The sequence below is a fragment of the Saccopteryx bilineata genome, chromosome 3, assembly GCF_036850765.1.
Source record: "Saccopteryx bilineata isolate mSacBil1 chromosome 3, mSacBil1_pri_phased_curated, whole genome shotgun sequence".
NCBI classification, from domain to species: Eukaryota; Metazoa; Chordata; class Mammalia; order Chiroptera; family Emballonuridae; genus Saccopteryx; species Saccopteryx bilineata.
The window spans coordinates 222,223,985-222,235,648 of NC_089492.1; the positions used below are offsets into that span (position 1 = coordinate 222,223,985).

Here is an 11,664-nt window from a genome sequence, read left to right on the forward strand (position 1 = left end):
ATATTAAATTTTAAACCACCATGTTTTAGATGCTCTTTAGGCAACCAAAGTATCTGATAGAATGTTAAAGAAATTGTACTTTATACTTTAGGCAATAAAAAAACAATAAAAAGTTAATTTCTTAAGTTGAACAGAGTTATTAAATGTATGATCATTCAATTGTCCTCTTGGAATCTTCTTAGAAATAGCGTAATTTCTAGTCAAATAGCTTCAGGAGCAGGCCCTCAATTCAGAAACATTTCGTTGTGAACAAGATTTAAAAATTTATTTCATTTGTTTAACCACAGTTCCTAAAATTATAACGTAAGTGACCATTAATATACAAGAAAGCCTGTTTGTAAGAAAAATGGGAATTTTAACTTGGTTGTTAAAAAGTTAAAGAGATTTTTTTTGCAAAGTATGAGAATAGTCCATTCAACCAGAAATCAAATTGCTGGTTACTATAACCAGAGTGGCCAAAACCTAGCCTCAAACATGGAAATGGTCTCACAATAGCAGAAATGTGTCTGTCCAAGATGCTGAATTTTGATTCTAATCAAAGCCATTTCCAACCAAATACTAATTCAATATAGTAGGGTCCTGCCTGACTGGTGGTGGTGCAGTGGATAGAATATAGACCCAGATGCAGAGGTCCCCAGCTGGAAACCCAAGGTTGCTGGCTCCTTGACTTGAATGCAAAGTCGCTGGCTTGAGTATGAGATCATCCACGGGAACCCAAGGTCGGTGGCTTGAAGCCCAAGGTCACTGGCTTGAGCAAAAAGTCACTGGCTCAGCTGGAGCCCCTCCCCATCAAAGCACATAAGAGAAACAATCAATGAACAACTAAAATTGATGCATCTCATCTCTCTCTCCTCCCTCTCTCCCCTTCTTGTCTCTCACTCTCTCTAAATATATACAGCAGGGTCTCAACCAGAGCTACAGAATGTCAAATGGAGCAGTTTCCAGCAAGGGAAGTAGGCTGACAATCTAAAAAACACAGATATGACCTTGAAAGTACAACCAGTAACTGCTCTTCAGGGTTACATAGTTCACTGTGCTCGAAGAACATCGCCATTCCACAGCACAATAAAATATATTCATTGTAAGGAGGAGGCTGAGTTGTCAAGAAAATGTTGAGTGTTTGTAAAAATAAGTTGAAAGTCACTTCAAATAAATCAAGGTCAAAATAAATGAAGAGCTCAAGGTAACATTAATCCCATTAGTCCTAGTCCTGGTGTGTGGATGAAAAGCAGCAGCCAGTTATGATGACAGCTGATCGACCCAAATTGCCAAATTTGGTAGCATTTTTCCATTTCTAAACCATCTTGAAAGAAAATAAGACATGGGGTCACAGTCATCCAGCAGAGCAGCCATGCCATCTGGGCTTATATTTTCACCAATGGAGAACTGGTAGTTGTGAAATTAGCAAGGATGTGCTTGATTTGTTCAGCAGCCCCTGTCTTAAAAGGCTTTACTTTTTCTGGTCTCTGTTCTAGGTTTCCTTTTGATTTATTTCATGTCATTTTTGATGATATTTCTTGTAGGCTTCTTTTGTGAAGCTGGTTTCCTGCAAATAATGGTTCATGACAGTATCAACACCAGTGATTACTGTGCTTTTGGGGCCTTCTCCTTCCAAGCCTTCAGTGGAAGCATTTCCAGCAATAAGCGAGTCATCAGCTTTACCCTCTGTCCTACTGACCATTTCCCCTCTACCTCCAGGCACAGCCCGTCTGTGAGCTCCAGGATCTCGTACATATCAGAGAACATCTCATCAGGGCTGATGAGGTCCCAGTAGATGATCATGATGATGGCTGGAAAGAGACGACCACGGTGCTGGTTTAACAGGATCCTGGAGCTCAGAGCGAGCGCGGTGCAGCCAGAGCGGCGCTGGGGGGCGAGGGAGGGCGTAGGCGGAAAAGCCCTATTATTTTCTTAGAACAAATTTCTGGAAGTGGGTTTTCTATCCAATTGCACAGAAAGACTGCAGATATACATGCCCAACAGCAATGAATGAAAAATCTTCACTTCTTCACACCCTTAGCTATTGTGATAGATTAAAATGATATTAATTTGGGGGGTTTGAATTTCTTTACTACTAAGGTTAAAATTTTTTCTTATATTTATTGACCATTTTTATTTCTTCTTTCCTGACTCCCTTGATAAGCCCTTTGCCCATTCCTCTAATGAGATTTTTATCACGTTTTATTCATTTGTAAGATGCAAAGATATTTAAGCAAGTCATTCTTTTTAATCTTAGAATTTTGATGCATTGAGTGGCAGGTACACTCATAAGCCTAACAAAGCACGATGCGGGCATTGAAAGTGATTATTTCCATATTTATTAAACCTTTTACTTACACCATAGTAAGAATCTATTTGAAAAGAGATAGGTTTTCAGAAAAGGTCAACATCTGTAACCCACATAAGTGCTTAGATTTAATATATTCTGATATTAAGTCTATGCACTGACATTTTTATTATGAATTTTTAAAAATTTAATGATTATTGGTCCAGAAATGTCTAATATAAAAACATCCTTACAGAAGTTCTTTATTTCAAGATAGTCAGCATTATCCCAAAATCTTCCTTCAATTATTTTTATATTCTTTCATAAAGTATAACAGTGCTTGTTAGAATCCTCATCATGCATCACTAATCATTAATTCAATAAACATTATTTTTCAATAAACGTTTTTAAGAACCTGCTAACAAATATTCTTAAGAACTTGGAGGAAATGAGGCTAGATTTGAGCAGCAACCCTGCAGTTGGGCAGTGTACAACCTACATGGCCATATTTGATGTAACTGCAAGTCAAGAGGCAATTACAGTAATCCAGACATAAGATACACGAAGGGTGGAACTAACGAAGGGCAGTGACAGAGAAGGGAATGGGTCATAATGCAGCGCTATTAACAATATCAGATCAGGAGTTGATGGATGGTTGGATGATGATGGTGATGCAGAGAGAACAGTCAAAGGAAAGAGTGGGGTTTTTTTAGGTCAGTCTCACTAAGGTGGAACTACATTTAGAATCCATTTTTCTATTCAGTTCTGGGTGATACTAAGCCAAACAGAAATTTACATAAGAATTGGAAAGTGATGTGAAGCAGTGCCAATATGCCCTAAAAGGTCATCGTGGTTAGAGGTGAGGAGAGATAGACTCCGAGATGCCAGCATGTGCCAGTCTGTCCTCACTCTTCCCGTTCTGCACCCTCTTCTGCCTCTTACGGCTCTTCTTCCCCTCTGCCCACTCCCCTGACCAACAGCAACACACCACCAGATGCCTGACAACAAGCTCACAGGCAAGTGTTCCTTCCACTGAGGAAGGTCACAGCCTTCCACAGACCTCGGCGGCAGCCCCTTTAGCATTTCTCTCAGCAGGTCCCCCTCAAACCCCCACTTGCCCACCATGCTGGTGCTTCGTGAGGCTTATTTAGTGACTGCCCAGATTTGCCAAATTTTATCCTGGACCCCCTACTTCGCCAGATTGTTTTTTATCCCAGCATGGTTTCTTTGTAGCAATTGAAAAGATGAGTCTAAACCTCATCTAGAACGGAAAAGGTCCTATGATAGTCAAAACAGCTTTGAGCCTGAACAAGTGGAGCAGTGGATAGAGCATTAGCCTCATAAACTGAGGACCCAGGTTCGAAACCCCAAGGTCACCGGCTTGAGTACAAGCTCATGTGGCTTGAGCATGGGATCATAGACATGACCCCATGGTTGCTGACTTGAGCCCAACGGTTGCTGGCTTGAAGCCCAAGGTCACTGGATTGAAGTCCAAGGTCACTGACTTGAGCAAGGTATCACTGGCTTGGCTGGAGCCCCCCAGTCAAGCCACATATGAGAAAGCAATCAAAGAACAACTAAGGTGTCGCAATTATGAGTTCATGCTTCTCATCTCTCTCCCTTCCTGTCTGTCTCTTTTGCTTTTGCTAAAAAAATAAACAAATAAAATATAAAACAGCTGTGAAGATAGACACACTCAAATTATACAGGAGTAAAATATTTGGTAGAATTGTTGCTTAATATAATTGGAAAAAGAAGCCATATGCTTACCTATTGAGTCTGTAGCTCTGAGGAAAATGGTTATTGGCAGAGAACTTTGAGCTCGCTTTACTTTGTACTTCAGGCAAAGTATTATAAGAGGAGCTCAGGAAATAACTGGATTCTTTGCAAACAGAAATTGAGGATCCAGAAAGTGAGTGCCTGACTAGGAAAACTGTACAAAAGTTATGCACCAAGATGGATGGGAGCAGGGCCTTGCTTTCATTCTGGAGATGTTTGTATCCAGATTAACTCCATGCCCAAGAGATGTACTGAAAACCTAAACTGAAGAAATACATGGAGGCCCTGGCCAGGTAGCTCAGTTGGTTAGAGTATCATTCTGATACACCAAGGTTGGGAGTTCGATCTCTGGTCAGAGCATATACAAGAATCAACTGCCCGACCTCTGCTGGTACAGTGGGTAAAGTGTCAACCTAGAATGCTGAGGTCACTGGTTCAAAACCCTGGGCTTACCTGGTCAAGGCACACATGGGAGTTGATAATTCCTACTCTTTCCCCACCTTCTCTCTCTCTCTCTCTGTCTAAAAATGAGTAAAATATTTTTTAAAAATTTCATTTTAAAATAAGAATCAACCAATAAATACATAAATAAGTGAAACAACAAATCTATGTTTCTTTCTCTTCCCACTCCTTTTCTCTCTTAAGAATCAATCAGTAAAATTTTTTTTAAAGAAATACATGAAATTTCTCTTGGAATTGGACTTCTAACAATTCCTATGTATGCAAAAAAAAGCGCATTATAGACTAGACTTTTCTAAGAGAAGGTTAAGTACTCAAAGATTTGGTCTGCCTGGTTACTGGTATTCTTGGCAGGACCGTCTGCTCTCCTTCTCCCTGTCACTTTATTATAGTTTAACCTTTTAAATCCTATTTTGGATCATTCGAGCTTCTGGAAAGTACTCTGGATTTTTGTAATTAGACTTCATTTTGAAATTCCTTTCATAGATGCAAAATGCTTTTCATTAGTATCTTCTTCAATAGTGTCTTTTAAATCCAGGCGTTACTGGTGTCATTTCTTAGGAGAATTATATCAGTATTACTGAATTGTGTTCCCATATCATTTTTGTTTCATTACCTTATTAGCTATGGGCTATTTGGTGGTATAACTAGATAGATTTTGGAATTTTACTGGATTTATTCTACCTCATTTTAAAGTTTTTGGATTTGGGGGAACATCTGAGAATTTTTAGACAGGTTTTGTGAATATTTTTTACATCACCACATTATGGAGTGACTTGTTCAGATATGAATGATATTTGTTCTATATAGCTGAATTTCAAAAGAATTTTCTTCCTATATGTTAGCTTATATTTTCCAAAGGTTGTATTACCTGATGATTCTACAGAGAGGAAACATATCCCCTGTGCAGAACTTGGATATCAGACCATATAAACAAATGGAAAGATGGGGGTATTTCATCACACCTTCAAATATAACTCAGTCTTATAAACGATAAGGAACACAAAATATTAATGTCATTGAGTTACAATGACTATTGCTAAAGGCATTAGGATAGATTTCAGTGCTAAAAATTAAGAAAAAGCTTTCCAAACATTTTTGAATTCTAGAATAAGATGTATGTGTGAGTTCAATATTTTTAAATTAAATGATTAAAAGAACATACTGTTTTTAAAAATATAAGCAATATTCAACCTAAGGTATATCTGAACATTTTTAATCCTAATTGCCTTACAGATAGTTGCAGTATAAAATTATAAATGTGTTTTCTTGTTAATGTTACCAAAAACAGCAACTACTTAGGGTGCTACTAAGATCCCTCCTGTGAAATCTCCCCTGAGGCCAGTGGGGTGGGTTCTTTACCTTCCCTGGGGTCCATCAGCTCTCTTTGTCTCTCAAGGAAGTTTCAAGTGACACCACTCTGTTTTGTATCACAGTTCTTTTCTGACTTGCTGGTTTTGTCTGATCTCCACTCTAAATTGTGATGTCCCTGAAGACCAGGAATATTTCTACTCCTTTTATATTCCTAGCACCAAGTACAATACCTTGTATGCACACAGTGGTTATTCAATAAGTATTTTCTGAATGTTAGCATTTTAAACCCAAAACCCACTCCCTGGGGATGCGGACTCAGCACATACCACTAGTCATTACACCCTTTGGCCCGGAGCATAACTGTTGGGTAATTCATAAAAGCTTAACTTTTTTCATGGGAGGTGAGCAATTTTGTAAGAGGATTCAGTGATAATGAACAGGAACAGTAAAAATAGTGCTTAGTTGTATCACAAAAATGAAGACTGTCCCATTAGCCAATATCTTAGCTTCCTGATTAGAAGAAGTTGAAATCCAAGTTTCTCCAAGTTTTCTTAATGGCAAAACAATTTTTTATAAAAGAAACTCAATTAAATTTTACAATGTCATATCAGCATTTTCTTTTAAAAAAAAAAACATTTTATTTTTTGATTATACAGGGTTGGGGGGGGGGACATGAAATAGTGGCTTCACTCTAGCTGTTCATTGGTTGCTTGTCTTGTGTGCCTTGACCAGGGAAGCCCAGGGCTCTGAACCAGCGACTTCAGCGTTCCAGGTCGGTGCTCTATCCACTGCGCCAACCACAGGCCAGGCAGCATTTTCTTTTAAACAATCCAGTGAGAAGAAAAATGGGCAGGTGCCTTCCTTTCTAATATCAATACTATTAGCAAATGGTATTGACATCAGGGCTAAGCAGTTAGTGGGTGAGTGGGAAGGAAATATTGATTATCTGTAATGTTCCCACATTGGTGATGTAAAAGAATTAGAATCTAAAACATGGGGACAGGTCATCATTATTCAGAATGAAATGGTCAAAACCAAAAGTAGAAAAAGTCAATGTCAATAAAATATTGAAGTATACTAACTGTGTTCACTAAAATCTGGAATCTAATAAAGGATATATATGCTTAAAGTTTAAGTAAGATACTTACCTGGTAGGGGAGACACCATGATCACGAAGGTGGTTTTCCTAGGGCGAGGCTTATCCATTGCACTCCGGATATGCTGACCCCTGCGATTTCCCCAAATGTGGGAAACTCGACTGCATAATTTCTGGTAGTGGGGGACTGCATTTGCGCTCTCCCCTATGTATGAAAATTTTTATCTTATAAAAAAAAGTTTAAGTAGGGACAAATTAGGGTAAATGGAAATATGTACAAGTTTTTCTAAGGGGTAAACTTAAGATTTTTGTTAATTTAAAAGACAAATGCAGATAAGAATAAAAATATAAATAAATCAGTGGGTAATATCCCCATAGGTTTTTGATAGAGAGATTTTTGTGGAAGTAGTCCCCAACCTGTTGTATTCTGGGGCCCTTCAGCCACTCTAATTATTATAAGAAGATCTTAAATACATACACAGAGCAAGCCTTATCAATGGGTTATGCAAATGAGATGCCTAACACATCTGTATTCCCATTTGACATGAACATGTAGATGCTTCACTGATGCATAACAGAATGCTCAAACAGATAGGGGATGCCAGGCAGGCTAATCCAGTAAGAACACATTCCGTGGGAAATGCTATCAGAGGGAAGGAGAGGACTCTTTTCATGGGGGTGGCGAGGGACAAGATCAGTGGGAGAGGTCATGGCAGGATCCTGGGCTCTGAAAGGCCCTGAGCTGAAAAATGAGAGGGGTACAGCCAGCAACATGGCATAAGGCTATGTTGTGAGCAGTAGAACCTCTCAGATCCTCAGGAATATTGCCACATTCATAAAATCCTGTGTATGGCTAAGTCTTTTTATGAGAAATGTTTAAGAGAATGAACCTATGGATTTGACCCAGGGCTCATCCCAAACAGCAAGACAGTGGGAGTAAGGGAAGCATGAGGAATTACAACATGGGAAAGTCAAGGGAACTTGGGCAGCACATGCCTGTTACAGGCCCTGACAACAGAGACCTACTCTAATTCACTCTGGTCTTGAGAGACTTGGAGGCCTTGAGCAAGATGTGAGTTTCTCATATAAATTCACTGAAAAGTGTTCCTGAGTCCTTAGAAGTTTTTGTCATTATGTGTTTCTTTGGTTGATGGAAACATGCAAAAATAAAAGTTCTTTATTAAAACAAAATCTATCTAGATACTGTAAGAATTCAGACCACTATTTTCAGAGCATTGTCCCGATATGATTTAGGTCAAGAGGACCACAAGTTGTGAGCTTCAGCAGAGAGAAAAGGCTGGGCAGGGCCCATTGCAGAACTGTGACGTGCCACCCTGGCCACTGTATACACAAGCCTTTCAAAAACAGGCTTCTTAAGTCTTTGAAGTTAAGAAAAAAAATGGATAGTTGGAGAAAAGTAATTTAGCAGAAAGGAACAGAAGAAAAAAGAAACATACCAGAATGTGATGTCCAGGCATGTGAGGTGGCTTTTTTATAAGACTATTCGGTACTGAGGCTGACCTCAAGACTTCTTTGGATTATCAAAGAAATAGAGTTTACATGAAAGCAAGTTTCCAAATCATTGCTCTGTTTACATTTCTGTGGTAAAAATTAAACGTTTGTTTAAAGTAAAAGAATATTACTTTTAGTCACCTCTTTTAATGAAAGTCATTTTGCAAAACCTTTCAGAACTATGACAACATGAAAATTCTGTGTCGTTTTATTATTCCTTGTCAAAGCAGTAATCAAAGTTCAGTCAATGCTTGAAGTTGAGAAGATCCTAACATAATAAAGAACTAGATTTTCTGTGTTTAAAAAAACTACATTCTTCTGTATGGCAATAGAGCATATTTAAAAAAGAGTTATTTAAGTACCCTCACTCTATCTTCCCTCCATCCACCTGGCTTTTATTTTTTTCTAAAAAGCTAATAACTTCTAATATTTTTTTCTAAAAAGCTAATAATTAGGGAATATGAAGGTTTATATCTAATTGGCCTTTTGTCATCTTTCTTCCTACCACCTTCAAATATTTGGGGTTTGTTTTTCACCTGGAAAATCTTTTTTGAAACACATACACACACAGAGATTTTTGTCAATCTCAGTTCCGGGTAGCAATGCAAGGACAGCTTCACTTATGTGCAGCATTCCTGGGATTCTGTGGCAATCAGCATTTAGACACTCCTTCAACACCACAGATGTCTCTCAGAGTTACAAAGTAATTCAAAAACTTTTTGCTTCATATAGTACCTTCCCTGGAAGAAACACAAAAGTTTTATAATCAATATACATAAAATACTATTTAAATGAGGCTGTCATCTCAAAGCTTTCAGAGCAAGAACGAAACTTCTGGCCTGGAACACATGGTCAGACCTTTACATCAGAAAAAAGTGCCTTGAGATCCTTCAAATTCTAAAATTTTTTCTGAAAGAATAAACAAAGCTATTGTGTGGCACAGAAGCAGCTCATTGTAAAGTAGACAGAGAAGGAGAAATTTTAGCCTGACCAGGCGGTGGTGCAGTGGATAGAGCATTAGCCTGGGACACAGAGGACCCAGGTTCAAAACCCCAAGGTCTCTGGCTTCAGCATGAGATCATAGACATGACCTCATGGTCGCTAGCTTGGAGCCCAAGGTTGCTGGCTTGAGCCAGGGGTCACTTGCTCTGCTGTAGTCCCCGGTCAAGGTACATACTGTATGAGAAAGCAATCAATGAACAACTAAGGTGCCACATGAAGAATCGATGCTTCTCATTTCTCTCCGTTCCTCTCTGTCTGTCCCTATATATTCCTCTCTGTGTCTCTCTCACAAAAAAAAAAAAGAAATTTCAGTAGGATTGAGGTGTGGTCAGAGAATGAAAATCATTCATTTTAGGGTTATAAATCACCCAGTAATTTTCTAATCACTTTGACTAATTAAATAATAAAATCATAGAATCTCAGGATTGGAGGAGGTATTAACATATCATCTAGGTTCCAGAACAAAACACTGCATTAAACATATGACTGCCCATATTTTGATAATTCATTTCTTGTGATTCATGACATGTATTTGAAGACAAGCAAAAATAAACAATCAAAGAATCCGAATTTAGCATTTCTTTAAGTTACTGGCAATTTTATTTCCAGCTTGAATTTTAAAAAAAGGAAAAATAAAACTTAACAAAAACCAATGAGGTACAGTCTAACACATTAGGAAGATGGTCATTTGGAAAATTCTGATATTCTGATATGTGTCTATATACACTATTTCTCCTTTAATGTGAAAACCATGGTCACAGCCTGTGACTGCTGGTTCTGGAGCCCACAATGGGATCTCTGCTCCACTGACATAGGTCAGCTGCTTATCCTTCCAGCTCTACTAAGGCCCACAAGGCAGGTATTTTATTATATAATGGCTCTATCTCTTTACATTAGCTACATTTCAAAAGATGACCTACTCTTCCTCTGGAGTCCTAGACTCTGGTTAAATGAGGTCATAGATGCTTCATACTTCCCATGCTTATTTCCACTGATTAGTCACTTGCTTTGATTATCTAAGTCCTTCCATTTAACACTGGACATAAATGCCCCGATGAGATTGTCTGAAGAGTAAAATGGCTGTTTGGCTGGGAAAACTGGCTTTAAAAATTATGTCCTCCTTCTGAAAATGTATCACTTTCATCTCTGCGATAAAGCAAAGTATGAAAAAACCCCACAAATGTCATCCATGTACCTTGATTTTCTAGGATAATTCAAATTTCATGTATTAAAATATAATATTGTGTCAAATAATAGAGGTTTGGTTAAATGAATTGCCATATATCATACAACCATCTAAAAGATGTGTAAAAGAATATGAAATGGAAAATGTCCGACATATTTAGGTTAGAAGCCAGGTCGTAAAACATTATCAGTGCATGATCCTAATATTTTAAAGACAGAGAGAGAACTTAAAAATGTATAATAAAATAGTAACTGTAGAGCCCTGGCCAATGGCTCAGTGGATAGAGTGTTAGCCCAACATATGGACATCCCAGGTTCAATTACTGGATTATTGCTGAGGGCACACAGGAGAAGCTACTATCTGCTTCCCCTGCTTCTCTCTCTCCCTACTTCTCTCGTTCTTCCTTTCCTGCAACCAGTGGCTGAATTTATTCAAGCATGGCTCCAGGCACTGAAGATAGCTAGGTTGGTCTAAGCATGTCAGCCTCAGGTGCTAAAAATAGCTTAATACTCAAGCATCAGCCTCCAGATGGGGGTTGCTGGGTGGATCTGGTCAGGGCATCATGTCATTCATGTATCTTGACTTTCTAGGATAATTCAAATTTCATGTATTAAAATATAATATTGTGACAAATAATAGAGGTTTGGTTAAAAGAATTGCTATATATCATACAATGGAAAACTATACAACCATCTAAAAGATGTGTGAAAGAATATGAAATGGAAAATGTCCAACATGTTTAGGTTAGAAGCCAGGTTGTAAAGCACTATCAGTGCATGATCCTAATCAGTAAGAGTCTGCCACACTATCTCCATTCCTCACACCTAAAAAAATAAAAATATTTTTAAATTTTTTAATTTTTTTATTTATTTTTTTCTTTTTATTTATTTATTTATTCATTTGAGAGAGGAGAGAGAGTAAGCCTGAGAGAGAGAGAGAGAGAGAGAGAGAGAGAGAGAGAGAGAAAGGGAGGAGGAGCAGGAAGCATCAACTCCCATATGTGCCTTGACCAGACAAGTGCAGGTTTCGAACCGGCGACCTCAGCATTCC

General features: G+C 38.3%; 1 non-coding gene and 1 pseudogene across 1 annotated transcript; one reads left to right on the forward strand and one right to left on the reverse strand.

Moving 5' to 3' along the window:
• Positions 1-1,149: 1,149 nt before the first annotated feature.
• LOC136329008 (translationally-controlled tumor protein-like) lies at positions 1,150-1,782 on the reverse strand (annotated as a pseudogene).
• A 5,176-nt stretch (positions 1,783-6,958) lies between these two features.
• Positions 6,959-7,122, forward strand: LOC136332470 (U1 spliceosomal RNA). Its single transcript, XR_010730727.1, has one exon. It is a non-coding gene; the product is annotated as a U1 spliceosomal RNA (small nuclear RNA).
• The last annotated feature ends 4,542 nt before the right edge of the window (positions 7,123-11,664 follow it).